Genomic DNA, 17258 nt, shown 5'->3' on the forward strand with positions numbered 1-17258 from the left:
AAGTAAATGGAGACATTCCATATTCACTAATTGAAAGACTCATTGTTGTTAAGATGGAATTTCACCCCAAATTGAGCTATAGATTCAAAAACAATCTCTAACAACAATAGTGTTGTTGAAATTGGCAAAGTTAAAATGTATGTGGGAGTGCAGAGGACTTCAAATAAGCAAAACAATTTTGTTAAAAAAGAAAAAGGAAGTTGGAAGATGACTTATTTTACTTTAAAATTTGATGTAACTCCACAGCATGATACAGGGTGAGGACGGATGATAGACAGCACAGAATTAAAAGTTCAGAAAGAAACCCTTCCATCTACTATCAGTTGACCTTTGACAAGGATGCTAATTCAATGGGGCAATTATAGTCTTTTCAGAAAATGGTGCTGGTAAAAGATTTGACATCTACATGCAAAAAAAGACAGATAAACAGACCTTTACCTCACACCAAATGCAAAGAATTAATTCAAAATGGATCATAGGGATGCCTGGGTGGCTCAGTGGTTGAGCCTCTGTCTTTGGCTCAGGTTTTGATCCCAGAGTCCCGGGATCAGGTCCCACATCAGGCTCCCTGCATGGAGCCTGCTTCTCCCTCTGCCTGTGTCTCTGCCTCTCTTTCTGTGTCTCTCATGAATAAATAAATAAAATCGTTTTAAACAAAAAAAAAAGGATCATAAGCCTAACTGTAATAAGAATGCAAATCTTCTGGAAGAAAATAGAGAAAATCACTGTATCTCATAAAAACCTAGTAAACCTCAGATTAGGCAAAATTTCGTTGGTACAAACAAAAGCATGCCATACAGGGCAATGCTACTAAACTGAACTTCATCAAAATTAAAATGCTTTTTGTACTTCAAAAGAATGCGTCATAAAGAAAATGACAACACTAGTCATAGAGTTGGGGGAAATATTTGCAAATCACAGATCTGATAAAAGGCCTGTATCTAGAATATACAAAATACTCTTACAAATCAATAAGAAGACAACCCATTTTTTAAAATGGGCAAGAGAACTGAATAGACATTTTACCAAACAAAACTTACAAGTGGCTAATAAGCCCATAAAAAGGTGCTCAACATCATTAATCATTAGGAAGATGCAAATTAAATCACAAATTAAACTCAACACATCCACTATAATGACCATAATCAATAACTATTGACAATGATATGAAGAAACTGAAGCCATCATACACTGCTGGTGGGAATATAAAATGTTAGAGCCTCTTTGGAAAACAGTTCAGTAGTTTCCTAAAAAGTTAAACATACACAAATACCATGTGACCCAGGAATTCCACACTACCTCTTTTACCCAAGAGAAATTAAAGCATAGGTTTCCACAAAGACTTAAATGAATTGTCATAGCAGCATTATTCAGAGTAACCAATAACTGGAAACAACCCAAGTTTTCATTAACTGATGAATGGATAAACAGAACAAAGTATATCCATACAATATAAATCTACTCAGTAATAAGAAGGAATAAAATACCAATCAATGCATATTTCAATATAGACAAGACTTGTACGTTTCAAAAACATGCTAAGTGAAAGAAGATACAAAGACTACATTTGTATGATTCAATTTATATTAAATGCATAGAAAAGGCAAAGTTATAGAATAGTGGTTACCCCACAGCAAAGAAAACACTCACCAAAGCTTAAAGGGAGCCTACAGAATGGAAGAAGATACTTGCAAATGACATATCAGCTAAAGGGTTAGTATTCACTACCTGCAAAGAATTTATCAAACTCAACACCCAAAAAACAAATAACCTAGTTAAGAAATGGGCAGAAGACATGAAGACACTCTTTCCAAAAAAAGATATTGATATGGCTAACGGACACATGAAACAATGCTCAACATCACTCATCACTAGGAAATGCAAATCAAAACCAGGATGAGATACCATCTTAGACCTGTCAGGATAGCTAAAATTAACAACCTAAGAAACAAAAAGTGTTGGCAAGGGTAGGAGAAAGGAGAACCCTCTTACACGGGTGGTGGCAATGCAAACTGGTGCACCACTCTGGAAAACAGTATGGAAGTTCCTCAAAATGTAAAAATAGAACTACCCTATGATCCAGCAATTGCACTATCAGGTATTTACCTAAAGGATACAAAAATACTAATTCAAAGGGGCACATGCACCCTAATATTTGTAGCAGCATTATCAACAATAGCCACACTATGGAAAGAGCCCAAATGTCCACCAATTGATGAATGGATAAAGAAGATGTGGGGTGTGTGTGTGTATATATATTTAAATATATAGGAATATTGTGTATATATATAAATATATATAGGAATATATATATATAGAAATATTACTCAGCCATCAAAAAGAATGTAACTTTGCCATTTACAATGACGTGGATCGAGCTAGAGGGTATATAATACTAAGTGAAATAAGTCAGTCAGAGAAAGACAAATATATGATCTCACTTGTGTGTGGAATTTAAGAAGGAAAACAGAGGAACATATGGGAAGGGGGAAAAGAAAAACACAGGAAACAAACCATAAACTCTTAACAGAGAACAAACTGAGTTGATGGAGGGAGATAGGTAGGGGGATGGACTAGATAGGGTGATGGGCATTAAGGAGGACACTTGTTATGATGAGCACTGCATGTTGTATGAAAGTGAAAAAAAAGAAATAGTAAACAAATAGATATCAACTGCCCAAAACAATGTATTGTGTGGTGTACTTATGTGTGAAATTAAAAGAAATGACAGTAACAGTAGAGTAGCGGCTTTTACAGAGTTAAAGTGTTCTTAGAATCCTGTATGGTGAAGGAAGTTAAGTGATGAGTAAATTACTAAGTGAGGATGGATGATTCTATAGACAAACTATTAAGACTAACAAGTCAATGTAGCAAAATCCTTGGAACCTGGGTCAATACACCAAGATCTACTGTATTTTGCAAACACAGGCAACATGAAATTAAGAGGTAAAACTTTAAAGACATCATTTGCAACAACAACAAAAAGAATCCTGATGAAAGATGTGCAAGAATGGTACAGAGAGAACTTGAAAACACTACTTGAAAACTTTGAGGAATTAAAGACAACCTAATCATACAGAGAGCTATACTGTGTTCATGGATTGGAAGACCCAACTCTGTTAAAATGTCAACTCTCTCAAACTGATCTACAGATTCAAATGCAATTCCAATCAAAATCTCAGCCAGTGTTTTTGTGAATATTGATCAGGTGATTCTAGAAATTATATGTAAATGCTAAACACCAAGAAAAGGCCAAAACGAAATTGAGAAAGAAAATCGAAAGACTTAACATTATCTGGTATTAGGACTACAACAATTTAAGATATTTTAGGGGAACCTGGATGGCTCAGTCTGCCTTTGGCTCAGGTCATGATCCCAGGGTCCTGGGATCAAGTCTGGAGTCGGGCTCCCTGCTCAATGGGGAGCCTGCTTCTCCTTCTCCTCCCCGCTTATGTTCTATCTCTGCCTCTCTCTCAAATAAATAAAATCTTAAAAAAAATTTAAGGTACTTTATTAGACAAGTAGCCCAATAGGACGGAATACAGAAAGTCTCCAGAAACAGATTCACAAGTTTTAAAATAGGCAAAACTGATCAATAGTGATAGAATTCAGACTAGTGATCACCTTGTGGGTGAGAGTTAACAGCTGAAAGCATGAAACAAATGGATTCTAGGATAATGATAATATTTTATGTTTTAATGTGAGCAGTGGTTACAAAGGTGGATTACTTTCAGAAAATGCAAAGAGCTACCATCCTGCAACTTGTGCACTTTTCTGGATGCACATTAATCTTCAATGACAAAGTTTAATTAAAAATAAAAATGGGGCAGCCCTGGTGGCCTAGCGATTTAGCGCCGCCTTCAGCCCGGGGTGTAATCCTGGAGACCCGGGATCCAGTCCCACATCCGGCTCCCTGCATGGAGCCTGCTTCTCCCTCTGCTTGTGTCTCTGCCTCTCTCTCTCTCTCTGTCTCTCATGAATAAATAAATAAAATCTTAAAAAAAATTTTTTTTAAATATAAATAAATAAATAAATAAATAAATAAATAAATAAAAATAAAAATGATCCTGGGGTGCCTGGTGGCTCAGTAGGTTAAGCATCCAATGCCTGATATCACCTCAGGTATCACTCTCAGGGTGGTGAGTTCAAGTGCCACACTGGGCTTCCAACATGAACCCTACTTGCGTACTTACTGACTGATCCACCGACCGACCGACCGACCAACCAACCAAATAAATAAACAAACAAATAAATAAGTAAAAATGCTGCTGCCTTGTACCTTTACACAATACAGGTAAAGAATGCTGTGATTTTGAAAAAGTCTATATAGTTGGGACACCTGAGTGGGTCAGCAGTTGAGCATCTGTCTTTGGCTCAGGGCATGATCCTGGGGTTCGGGAATCAAGTCCTGCATTGGGCTGCCTGTGAGGAGGCTGCTTGTCCCTCTGCCTATGTCTCTGCCTCTCTGTCTCTCATGAATAAATAAATTTAAAAATCTTAAAAAAAATAAAATAAAAGTTTACAGGCAGCCCCCAGAGAGATTTTCTAGAACTCAAATCTGATGATTCACTCCCCTCTGGAAAGAGATTAAGGTCTTCCTAATCTGGCCTTGCTGGGGCCATCCTTCATTCAGCATTGATAATAATTATTCCCAAATCTTGTTCGGATGCCTCCGCTATGTGCTTCCATGGGCATCATACACCCTTCACATCACAGTCTAGTGGAACGACTGGTCATTACCCTATCAGCAAGGTGTTTGCTTCGGGGTCATGAGTGCCTGGCACAGTGCCTTGTACATGCTGGATATTCATTAAGTGCTACAGAAAAACTTAAGTAGTAAAGTCAACAGAATCCTTGATGCATTTACCTAAGAAATTTGTCCTTTCTACAACACAAGAGTTTTATATGGGCTGTCTAAATTTTCTCCTTTTTTAAGCTGATTTAGTCTGGCAGAAAAACCTATCATCTATAGACCAGTCGACCATGACCTAGAGGTTAATAATCAAACCATTTAAATTTACTGCAGAACAAAGAATAATTGAATCTCAGGCCAGATATAAATTAGACCTCAAAAATGCTTTAAGCTCTTCCTAATTATGTGTCCCACTGTCTGAATAAAATTGTTTAAAGGTTTCAGACTCTTCCATCATTGTCTATAAAGACAGGAGGAGAGAAAACATTTAATCCGTTATGTTGCTAGTTGCATACCAACACTACATAAATCAGTATCATGGTTCATTTCGAATGCCCCATTAGAGTAAGTGAGGTCGGTCTTAAATAAATCACGGTTATAGGTCTGATTTTTTCTAATTAAATGCTCTAAGACATCTTTTATGTATACTCAGATGTAAATACACAGAGTAACTTTCCTACTCATAAATTACCATGGTTTAGAGATCATAACAATCTCAATGGTTTCAGTGACAACATATGGTTATAACTAACATGGCATCATTTTTGACTACCAAACGTTCCCAGATTCCTTGTGAAAATACCTTCCACTCACTAATATGTAGCTTGTCGCATTTCCACTATCAGAGTAAGAGGAAGGACTAGCAATTCTAATCTGAATATCTGAATAAAGCCCTTGCTATTAACGACTTCACACATCTTTTTCCTGTTAACTGTAATAATTTCCTAGGCCATGATGCATTCCTCGATCTTCTAGGCATAATATCAGAAAAACACTGAATGGACAGTTACACCAACATATATGGACTACATCTTATTCATTGTTTCTCATAAACCTTATTCTAGCTACTCAAGTACCATGTCAACTGAGTGCCCATATGCTGCCAGTCTCTCGAATAAACACTGAGAATACAACTTTAAGGAGGGGAAAAAAAATTGCCTCTTCCCTCATGTTGCTTACAGTTCACGGAGGGCAGTATCAACCGAATGAGCACATAAATAAATGTAAAATTACAACTGTAATAAGTACACCACATTTCACCCTGGACTACTGCAATAGGTTCCTAATAATTCTTCCTGCCACCATTCTTGCTCACCCATGACCCAACCTCTATGTACAAGAATATTTCTGAAATGTAAACCAAATTATTCCCATTTCCCCAACTGCCACCTCCACAAAAAGCTCTACAACTGCTTCCCATGGCACAAAGAAGAAAACCCACCCAGTCCTTGCCACGAATTATAAAACCTTGAGCAATCTGGCCACTCCTTCCCTCTGTGACATCGTCTCATACCATTCTCCTGCCTTCTCTCTGCCTCAGGGCCTTTGCACTTGTTCCTTCTGCCTGAAATTGCTCTGCTCCTGATAAAGGCTCCCCTTGTCACTCAAATCACAGCTTAAATGTTATCTCGCCTCCAAATCTAAGGTAGCATCCACTCACTTGCCTTACATATCTGTGTTGTATTTGTCCCTGCTAGTTTTCTTTTTTATTTGGATTTCTGTTTGTGTGTGTGTGTATGTGTGTGTGTGTGTGTGTGTGTGTGCACTCACACGTGCATGAGCAGAAGGGAACCTTGTCTGTTAATTTTCCCAGAGCTTAGAGCTCTGCTGGCCCACTGTGGCCACTCAATAAATATTTGTTGAATGAGTACAAGTGTCTGATCTGGTCAAGAATGTAATGGAAATTTTCACTAAGCAAGTAACAACTGAATTGAGATCTGACAAATGAGCAGGAGTTACTAAGTGAAGACAGAAGGAAAGAACATCCACACAGAAGGAGTGGCCAATGCAAAGGCCCAGGGGCAGAAGAAAGCACTGCACAAATGAGGATTAAAAGAAGTCCTATGAGGCACCTAGCTGGCTTAGTCAGTGGAGCATGCAACTTGGTCTCTGGGTTGTTAGTTTGAGCCCCACACTGGGTGTAGAGATTGCTTAAAAATTAAATCTTAAAAAAAAAAAGAGAGAGAGAAGCCTCATAAGTTCAGAGTACAAAAAGATAAGGAAGATGTTAGAACTATTAGCTGTATAAAGAATACAAAGGCAAATATTACACAATGAAATTAATATGCCCATCAAGTTTGAGCAAAAACAAAAGCCAAATTTAAAAAAAAAGAATTACTGAAGAATTATTCCATAATAATAAAATCAAATAAGGTATAAAAAAACAAGATAAAAATGTATCCAATTAGTAATAATTTTAGAAAAGGAGCTACTATAACATAGTTAACCTAAATCCCACAATTTAATCATATCTGTTCTTATTTCTCTGTCCTGATTTCACTAAATTGCTGTCTTAAAAAAAATCTACTACATGAAAAATGTCTTATAATGCACATCAACTGATGAAAATTTACTTGTAGATTTAGTTTAATAAGAAATCCTTATTTTATTAAGATATTACTGCCACTATATGTCTGACATCTTAATATGTTATACTATTAAATTTTTTTAAGTAGACTCACAATGTAGTTTTATAATTACATATTGGATTCACAACTTTATATTGGAACACAACTATAGAGACCTTGAGAAAAGAAAAAGGTAAAATGCCAGAATTCTTTTTTTTAAAGAAATGATTTAAAGTGATCTTCAAGTAATTAGTCTTCATCTTTTAAGGGGAAAAGGCAGAAAGATGGGAGGTCATGTGATGGAGGGAAGAGATGCCAAAGAGCATCAGGCTACCTTTAAGTGCTTTTTATCCATCATCCATGTGGTGTACCTTAAGTGCATCTGTCTGTCCATCACGTGTCCTCTTACCACAACCCACCACACCCCCTGCCCAGTTCAGATCCCCCCAGCTCCTGGTACAGTTCCTGGCACCTGTGCCATTTCTCCAAATGAATACATTCTCTTCTAAAACCAAAAGTTCATGGGCTAAGTACAAGATTCCCAGCTTCAGAACTAGGCGTATAGGAGTTTTAACAGAAAGAGCTGATTATCTGGCTCCTTAAATTTAATTTCATACCACCACCATCGACCAGTAGGAAGAACTTCCTACCTTATTCCAACAAATGTATTTGTTCCCCAAATTCTCCAAATTATTCCATCTCGGCCCTCTCTTCAGAGGTAGAGTTAAATCTAAGTACTTCCCACCAATAGACTGGTACCAGTTGTAAGATACTAAATGCAAAGCCAGGATCCAGCACAGATCTGACTACTAGAAGTCCAGGTTCTTTATGTCCCTACAATGGAGGCACCATGAACTAGTGAGTCAGACCGCACATTTTTTAGCTCCTAAGAGCTGACTTAATGATCTTCGATACGTCTATCCTCTTTCTCAGAGACATGGATACAAGCTCAAAAAGAAAACGTTCATAAGTGACAAAGATGCATCAGATACAACAAATAGCAGAATTGTTTAAATCCCAGGGAATGCGGAAGTGTTTTGTAGTTTCTATAGTCCTGTCAACTTGTCACTGATTAAGAGACCATGAAAATCTTTGCTAAAGCACCACTTGGCAACCCCTCTCCCCCAAAATACACTTAGTTTAAAAAAAAAAAAAACATAAATCAGAAAATGGTTAGACTGACTTGATTTTGCAGCCTCCAGCTGTTGGGATGCTTTATCATTATCATTAGTATTTGAATATCTACAAGCAAACTGTTAATTCAAGCTTATAGAGCAGGGGACTTCTCATGTTTTCCTTTTTATTTCTTCACCCTACAATTGCAATAAGAAATTCTAATTCATATTAACATTAGCAAGGGCTCAAAAATTATCTCCAAATAGTTTATATTCATTTTTACAAAGCCTTTGAGAAGAGAAGGGGACTATATGGTACATTTTTTTTTAAGACTTCAACAAAACAATTAAAATAGAAAGGTATTATTAACAGCTCTCTACCCATTTGAAAAAGTTTCTGCCATGGAAGTGTTGATGTTTCAGTGATTACAGAGGTCTCAAGTTTCACCAAGTCAGTAATTCTGATCTGTTCACTAGAATAGAGGATGGCATTTTCTGTGCTTTTCTCTGGGATCACTTAATAAGCTACAGAGACAACCACTTGACCACATTAAGCAGACAGAGACTTGACTATGAAAATCTAAAACTTTCCTATAATATTCCAGGGTTTTCCTAAGACGGGTCCCCTCTACCAGAAACTTGAATGAATAAGATTATTTTATTCATTCAAGAAGTGTTTATTGAGCATTTACTATGTTCCAGACATATTCTCAAGGTTAAAACTTCCGTAGCAAAAAATTAAAAAGTAAAAAAAAAAAATTTTTTTTAATTAAAAAAAAAAAAAAAAGAGCCACTGTCTTTATGGAATTTTACACAACGGAAGAGTAAGACAAACATATATACTTTTTTGTTTACATGATGTGCCAGGTGGTAATAGTAATGTAGAAAAGAACAGATAAGGGGCGAGAAAGTCCTAGAAACAGATCACAATTTTGTATAGAGTGCTTAGGGAAGGCCACTCTGATAACATCAGCATACAGACCTGAAAGAAACAATAGGGTTAGTCACACTACTATTTGGAGAACAAGCAGTCCCAGCAAAACGGACATTTGTGCTAAGGTTTGGCAACCAGACCGGACTTGGTATGCTCAAAGAACAAGGCATCTAACTTCATCCAGACCTCCAGCATCCTAAGACAAGGACGTCTCCTTATGTGATGGAGAACATATTGCTCTGACCCTTGGAGGAGTCCACCCTGAGGTATGGGATGGGCACAGAGTTCTTTTTCATTTCATATAATAAAACAAAATAAATTCAGGAAATAGAATATAACTCCACTTAATTTTGTTTTAAACTCTAAAAGTTAATTTAGATTGAGAGAAAGTATTCACCTCTCCTTCTACCCCAAAACCCCACCTGGTGTCTGCAGCAGTAAGCATAAGCAAGGATATATTTTTCTTGGTTTTCTCCTGAAAACTCCCCCTTCCTCTAATGGACCACACCCACCATTCTGAACCTGCCCCACCTGGCCATCCTCAATGGCCTCCCTTCCCAAAGCACACATCAGCAAAAAGCATCTTTACGGCAGCAGGAAACAGTCTTTGCCCATAATTAGCAAAGCAATCCTGGTCAAGTTCAGCTTGTGATTTAGTCACACAAATCATATATTTAAATTTACCACCTCTATGCAACCTAGATAAGCTATTTATTAGCATCTTATGGCTGCTGGGAAACAAGAGTGAGGAAACAAGAGTTACTCTGAAAATCAAGAGAGATTGCTTGTATAGTATATGTTATAGATTATTATAGATTACCTGGCACCAAGTAAGTGCTCAATAACTGGTAGCTATTACAATATTTATTAAAAGAACCTACAGAACTCTGCTTCATTACTTGCTTTTATGGACACTTGTCTCTTAATCTTTTCACGTAGCTTAAATAAGAAAAGATCAATGAGGGGGTGCCTGGGTGGCTCAGTCAGTTAAGCATCTTCCTTAAGCTCAGGTCATGATCCTGGGGTCCTGGGATCGAGTCCCACATCAGGTCCCCACTCAGTGATGCGTCTGCTTCTCCCTTTCCCTCTGCTCCCGCTTATGCTCACGCGATCGCTCACATGCACTCTCTGTCAAATAAATAAATATAATCTTAAAAATTAAAAAGAGAGAGAGAGAGAGAGAAAGAGAGAAGAAAAGACCACTGATGGGCACCTAGGTGGCTCAGTCAGTTAAGTGTCTGCCTTCAGCTCAGGTCATGATCCCAGGGTCCTGGTACCAAGAGCCCTCCATCAGGCTCCCTGCTCAGTGGGGAATCTGCTTCTCACTCTGCCCCTCCACCTGCTTATGCTCTCTCCCCCCCACCTCACTCTCAAATAAATAAATAAAACCTTTAAAAAGAAAGACCACTCAAGTTAAAATGCTTAATCACTCTTAATCATTTTACACGGAGTAGTGGAGGAGAAAAGGAGGTAAAACACTGAAATTATTGTAAGAACAAATGTAAACGATTTTCAGAGATCCATTTTTTTGCTCCTTGACTAGAATAATCAAAAGCTTATCATAATTGCTAGTATAAAATTAAGCTAGATACTATCTTTTAAGTTTTTAAATTCTAGTGAGTTAACATACAGTATAATATTAGTTCCAGGAGTATAATTTAGTGATTGAACACTTGACATACAACACCCAGTCCTCATACAATAAGCTAGCTACTATTTTTTATGCTTTTTATATATAACCTTTGAAACACGAATATCAGAAATCCATATTAGTTGAAACAGAATTGTGGTATATGATTTTTAATGTTGTATTTTAAATAACTAAAAGCTTAGATTAATTTTATAGGGCCCTAATGATACATTAAACTTGAATCAGTTTCCTAAGGCCCTAAAATTGATTTTTTAAAAGCCCTCACTACTGACTTTGGAATTAGAATAAACTGTAGTAATTTTATATCACATAAAAAATCTTTTAAGTATTCAATTAAGAAAAGCATACTTGTGGGACGTCTGGATGGCTCAGCAGTTGAGCATCTGCCTTTGGCTCAGGGCATGATCTCCAGATCCAGAATCGAGTCCCACATCAGGCTCCTTGCATGGAGCCTGCTTCTTCCTCTGCCTGTGTCTCTACTTCTCTATCTCTCCGTGTCTCTCATGAATAAATAAAATCTTAAAAAAAAAAAAAAAAGCATACTTGTACCTACCTTATTTTTAGAAATGAGTTAAGACTTAACTCTTGTTATTCAGAAGCTTACAGTCTAGCACAAGAAAACAGATATGTTTTTTTTTCAACACAACATGCCAAATTGGTTTTTTTAAAAGCATACACAAAATTCTCTTGGAAGAGAGTTTAAAAAAAGGAGTATCATTTAGCCCTTAGGGCAAGAAGTTAGCTAAGGACAGGTGAGCCCAGATTAAGGATAGCCCACAAAAGGCAATGCAAAATAGACAAACATTCAAAAGACATATTTACATGTATATAGCAAGCTAACACCATCAAAAAGATGTATTCTTTTTAATATTGAATACAAATAATAAGTGAAAGGACAAATATCTTCAGAAAGTAGCTTTTTTTGTAAATCAATCTGTTCTAGTTCTTGTTTTTTTTTTTAAGATTTATTTTTAAGTCATCTCTCCACCCAATATGGGGCCAGAACTCACAACTCCGAGATCAAGAATCACATGCCCTACCAACTGAGCCAGTCAGGCACTCCCTAGTCTCTATATACAGAAAAGAACACTGGTGCATGTCACAATATGCTATGAAGAAATGCTTGTTTTATGATTTTGGGCTTTGTTTCTTATCATTAAAATGAGAAAAAAAAGCCCACATGCCATTAACAATGAGTGCCATTATTTCCACACTTTCAACAAACATACACACATACACATCAGTGACATGAAAAAAAGCAAAGCTTCCTGCATTCCTTCACATAAAAAACACTAGGATCCTGGTATGTTTTGTAGACCTTTAGGTCAATACAACAGAGAACGATCACACCAGTTTTCTCCATCTGCAATTGGAGCTCACCAAAGTACCCACCCCATACGGTTCCCGGGAGGTTTAAATAAGCTACTAGTTGTGCCATGCATAGAACAAAACTGGCTCGTACGAAGCACTAGAGAGGGTTTGATTGATTGACAAAAAAAAAGATAAAACTGCAATCATACTACACAAGGTCTGAAGAAACCATATGTAACAAGAGGAAATGCCAGAGAAGAACACACACAAACCTTTTATTGTAGATTTACAATTCAAGAGTTTGAGTAAGCATCTGTTCTTCAATATAATTATGCCTGACATGTCACAGGGCGATGAAATTGTGTAAAATGCTACATCTCCATTCAATGACAATGGTTATAAGAAAGGGACGAAGGTTCGGGGCACCTGGGTGGCTCAGTGGTGGAGCACCTGCCTTTGGCTCAGGTCATGATCCCGGGGGCCTGGGGTTGAGTCCCACATGGGGCTCCCCGTGGGGTGCCTGCTTCTCCCTCTGCCTATGTCTCTGCCTCTCTCTGTGTGTCTCTCATGAAAAATAAAAGAAAGGGAAGGAGGACTGATCCTTAGAAACACAGTTTTTCATGTAAATACAACCAATATATTAGTTCCATTACTGTCTTGATTATCTAACTGGTCTACCCTGACCAATTAGATTACGTAATACACCCAGGCAGCAAGCAAACCTTTGCGCTCATACCTTAATTTGTGGTTTATAATATTCAGAGTGCACTTAGCCACAGTTCAAGGGAGTCATTTTTAGGTTAGTCAGGAGAAAAAGTGGGGGTAAGTGACCAGGAACAGCCCTCTGAAAAGCATGGAAACAGCCCTCTGGTGACCGCTTCCGGAGTTTGGACCATAAAGTGATTAAGACATTATTAAGGTCATCAGAGTCTTTTTCCTTCCTATCCTTGGGACCATGTAGCCCTACAGCCTTTCAGCATGTACTAAACTCCCTTTTTAACATCTTTTAACTCACTGAAGACTCCACCTCATGGTTCTTTGGTTTTCACTTCAACTTATTACAAGGTAGAGAAGCAGGGGATCTAATGTAAGACACTTGTACAATTCATCACCCTACAGGATCCGAAATTTTCCTAATCACCTTACAACTCTGTAAACGTCCAAAATGTGAGATTATAACATGCGCTATTTTTTTTTTAATGCACACCACTATAAACAAAGTTTCAGATATTCTTCTGGTTGAATAACAAATTAACCAAATCATATTTTTTTAAAGCCCTGGGGATATAAAATTATTTAAGAAGATTAAGGAATTAACTTTCCCCATAAGAAAAGAGAAGGCTAAAAACCAGGCCAATGGAGAATACTTGGATTTCACATATAACGATTTATAGATAAGAGAAATAATCATGATAGTTGGAAACAAATAATTCCTCACCCTAAGATCTCAGATGAGACTTTGATCAAGCAATACAGAATATACAGAAGGAAACACCTGATACACATTTGTTGCCTGATATCCAAAACTGAATCGTTACCAATAACTGACAGGTAAGGAAATCAATCATTAACTTTGAATTGTATTTATAACACTCCCATCAAGTGCCAGACAGTATAAATGTACATATTTTCCCCAACCACTTGTGATTTATAAAATGGTGAAGACATCTTATCTTCATATTCACTGGGAGCACAAAAAATGAAACATATGCCCAAACATTTCTCAATCTCCATCAGTCACTATTAATAATCCATGTCACAAGAAAACCACTTCCTGTGACCAGTGCCATGCTCTCTCCTATGCCTTGTGTCAGCGCCATCATTATGATCAACAGCCACCCACCCTGCACAGCAGGTCACTTAACCTTCTATTTATGCCATTTTTCCTCGAGGTCTCAGGGGCCATATTACTCTCTCCCTAGCCACAAATTTGAGCCTACATGTTTTGAAAATGGAGAAATCATTAAAAAAAAAAACTATCATCCTTCACAAATGTACTTTTATAAATGCCACAACACATTGTACTCGATGCCAAATTACCAACCAGGCAGCATGTTAGCACAGGGCAACTAGAAACTGCAAGAGAACGCTGACCCAGAAACCACCAATAAAGGCTTCAGTGGCCTTATGCTGCCAGGCAGGCTCAGATGGTTACAAAACAACCGACTTTCAATGGCACAAATATAAATGTTAATCCTAACTTAACCGAGAACCTTTCGTGGCTTGTTTCACAATCGTGGACCGGCTTGATTACGTGAAGTTGCAGAATTTTCCAGGGACAATAATGGCTGTGATTACAATTATCAGACCATTTTTTACAATTTATCCCCAAAACTAGGACCAGTGTTCCCTTATAAAATTAAGAGTTTTAAGCCTAGAATTGCAGAAGACTCACACTACTGTGAAAAATCGAGAGTGACAATTTAGGATTTTTTACACCTGAGGATGTGCTGTGCTGGTCTCTACTTCCACCAGGTGGCTAATCAAAATCAAGGCCATAAAGCACACTCTTCCTTTGCACTTCCTAAGATACTGGGGAAATGAGTTATTTTTTTTTCTTTTATTATCTTGGTATGCACATACCTCCAAAAGCCAGCAACATATATGAACATGCCAAATGATTGTTCTTTACTGCACTGATAAAAGCTCCATTTCATGCTTGAGAGCTTGTGTAAATAAATCACTACAAACCGATGCCTGCAGTCCATGACTGTGTATTCCTGATGTTTACTGACTTTATTTCTTGGCAGAAAAAGAGACAGCTTTAAAAATGCCACACTCTATTGAACGTTGTGCCTTTAGCAAAGGCAACACATGAGTCCTTATCGTGCTGAATTAACACTGGACAACTCCACTCTTCAGAAATACAAAATTCCACAATGTAAATGTTTGGGCTAGAACCCATAGGGAGGGTTCCATCTGGCTGAAGAGCAGGTCCAGAGTCCTTGCACCTAATACTGGATTTGCTAACAAATATTTGAATAAAGCTGTATTCTTGATACCTCCGAGCACAAAAATAATTATTTCTACTACAAGACATGAAACTACATTCTGTGCCTATTTAGTATGCCTAGGCTTCAATATTCTGATTGCCTTTCATGCTTAAATGAGAAAATATTTATTTTCTCTCCTGGTTACCTTCTCAAAGCAGATCTACTACATTTTAATCAATGTACCATTCATTACCACCATCAAAGAGTATTTAACAGAGCATCTGTGAATGGCTGTACAGGTAAAATCAGTTTAGAAACAAACCCAATTGTGAAATAATCCGCAAAATGTTGTTGCAACTTAATCCTTTGGTTCTCAGTACAATCTTCTCATGAAGTAGCATTACTTAAAATTGCCGGCAAATACAAACTGACTTAGAAACCTAGTAATCAGCCGGCTAACAGGTGTTGAAATCCCAAAAGAGAGAGGAGGTATATTAGATAATCACTTCATGCCTGGCACCTTAAGTAGCTTTAATAGCCATAATTCTAATCAACTTAACTCCAATTCAAAATGATCCGTGCCATTGGCTTTTTTTTTTTTTCCACGAACTACCTTTTAGCAAACATCATTTCTTGCATTCCATGTAATGTTGTCTGACTGACCTATTCCAACTTGCGTATTATTTTACTAAATCGAGAATACAATTAGTGGAATCATTTTCCAGTTACCAACCGACCTCTCTCCCCAATTAAAGTAACACTGATGTACTATTTCCTTCCGGATTGATAAACCTCTGCTTCTGAAAGTGAATACTGCCGTCTTTCACATTATCACACCCAAGATGGTATATCTAAGTAGTAAGAGAGTCTCGACAATCGCTATCTTTAATTCATTCTTTGTGTCTGCAACAAACTAAGTATCACGAAAGGAGAGCAAGGCGTGGGGCCCGTTGAGAAAAGGAGCGATGGACCCCAACTTGAGCACATCCCCACCCAGGGCCCACACGCCCTTGGCAACAGCATCCGAACACAGGTGCAAACACCGCCCGGCTACCTGCCTCCAGAGGGGCTCTGGACCACGTCCTCACACACAACAACGCCGGGCATGCTGCAGCTCCTTAAAGCACGAGCAAATACCTCCCAGAAGCAAGCGGCAGCAAGGACACGCGCGCCGAGCACCTACCCCCCACGGTCCTGCGGCTGCACCGACTCGGCTCGTTGCCTGGGTGGGAAACGCGGCTCCCCTCCCCGTCCCCTTACAGGTGTAACTGCACCTTCCACAAAGGTGGCCGTGCTCGAAATCCAAGTGAACTTCGGGAGCACCCGAAGGCTTCGGGTCGTGGGCACCGAAGTATGGGCTCACTTTCCAGAAACTGCAAAAAAAAAAAAAAAAAAGAAAAAAAAGAAATGTGTGGCTTCTTGGCCCTGCGAGCCTCCCCCTCCCGCCCCGTCCTCAAACAGGACCAGCGGGGAGGCAGGCGCGTCCGAAGGGCGGCAAACGCCGCGGTCCCCGGGGGCACAGTCCCCGCGGCCGGCCGGGCGGAGGGAGCCCCGGGCCCCGCGCAGCGCCCGGGATGCTCGGCGGCCGTCGGGGAGCGGGAGGCGCGGGGAGGCCCCGGGGCGTCGGGGGCGCGGCCCCCAGCCCTCCCCGGCCGCAGGCGCGCTCGCCTTACCTGGCCCGCGGCGGCGGCGGCGGCGGCGGCGGCGGCGGGACCCGGAGGGACCGAGCGAGGGAGCGAGCGAGGGAGGGAGGCGCCGCGGAGGAGGAGCTCGGCCGGGAGCGGGCGGGCCGCTTTGTTTCCACTGCGCCGAGCCGCCGACCCTGCGTCACCATGGCAACCGCCGGGGGCCCGGCGGGCGGGGGGCGGGGACCCCCACTCCCGGGTGCGCAGGGGCCCGGGCGCGCGGGGCCGCCACGGCAGTCCCGGGCTCCGAGGGGACCAGCCCCCCCAGGAGCGGCCGCACACACGCCCCCTCGCCCGCTCCGCACCGCGCGTCGGGCTCGCCCCAGCAGGGGGCAGCGGCCGGGCCGCGAGCCGGGGCCAGTTCCTAGT

At 39.7% G+C, this 17258-nt stretch overlaps 1 protein-coding gene across 6 annotated transcripts in view; it reads right to left on the reverse strand.

The window, feature by feature from the left end:
• Positions 1–17258, reverse strand: part of RNF182 (ring finger protein 182) — a 62921-nt gene that overhangs the window by 45430 nt on the left and 233 nt on the right. For 2 of the 6 annotated variants that reach the window (XM_072814287.1, XM_072814288.1), the window contains exon 2: positions 16388–16577. The gene's annotated coding sequence lies outside the window, so the exon portion shown is untranslated. Of the gene's footprint in view, positions 1–16387; positions 16578–16877; positions 17061–17258 lie in introns of those variants that run through there. The other 4 variants (XM_072814289.1, XM_072814286.1, XM_072814290.1 and 1 more) reach the window with 4 other exon arrangements.

This window comes from Canis lupus, chromosome 37, assembly GCF_048164855.1.
Source record: "Canis lupus baileyi chromosome 37, mCanLup2.hap1, whole genome shotgun sequence".
In the NCBI taxonomy this organism is placed as follows: domain Eukaryota; kingdom Metazoa; phylum Chordata; class Mammalia; order Carnivora; family Canidae; genus Canis; species Canis lupus.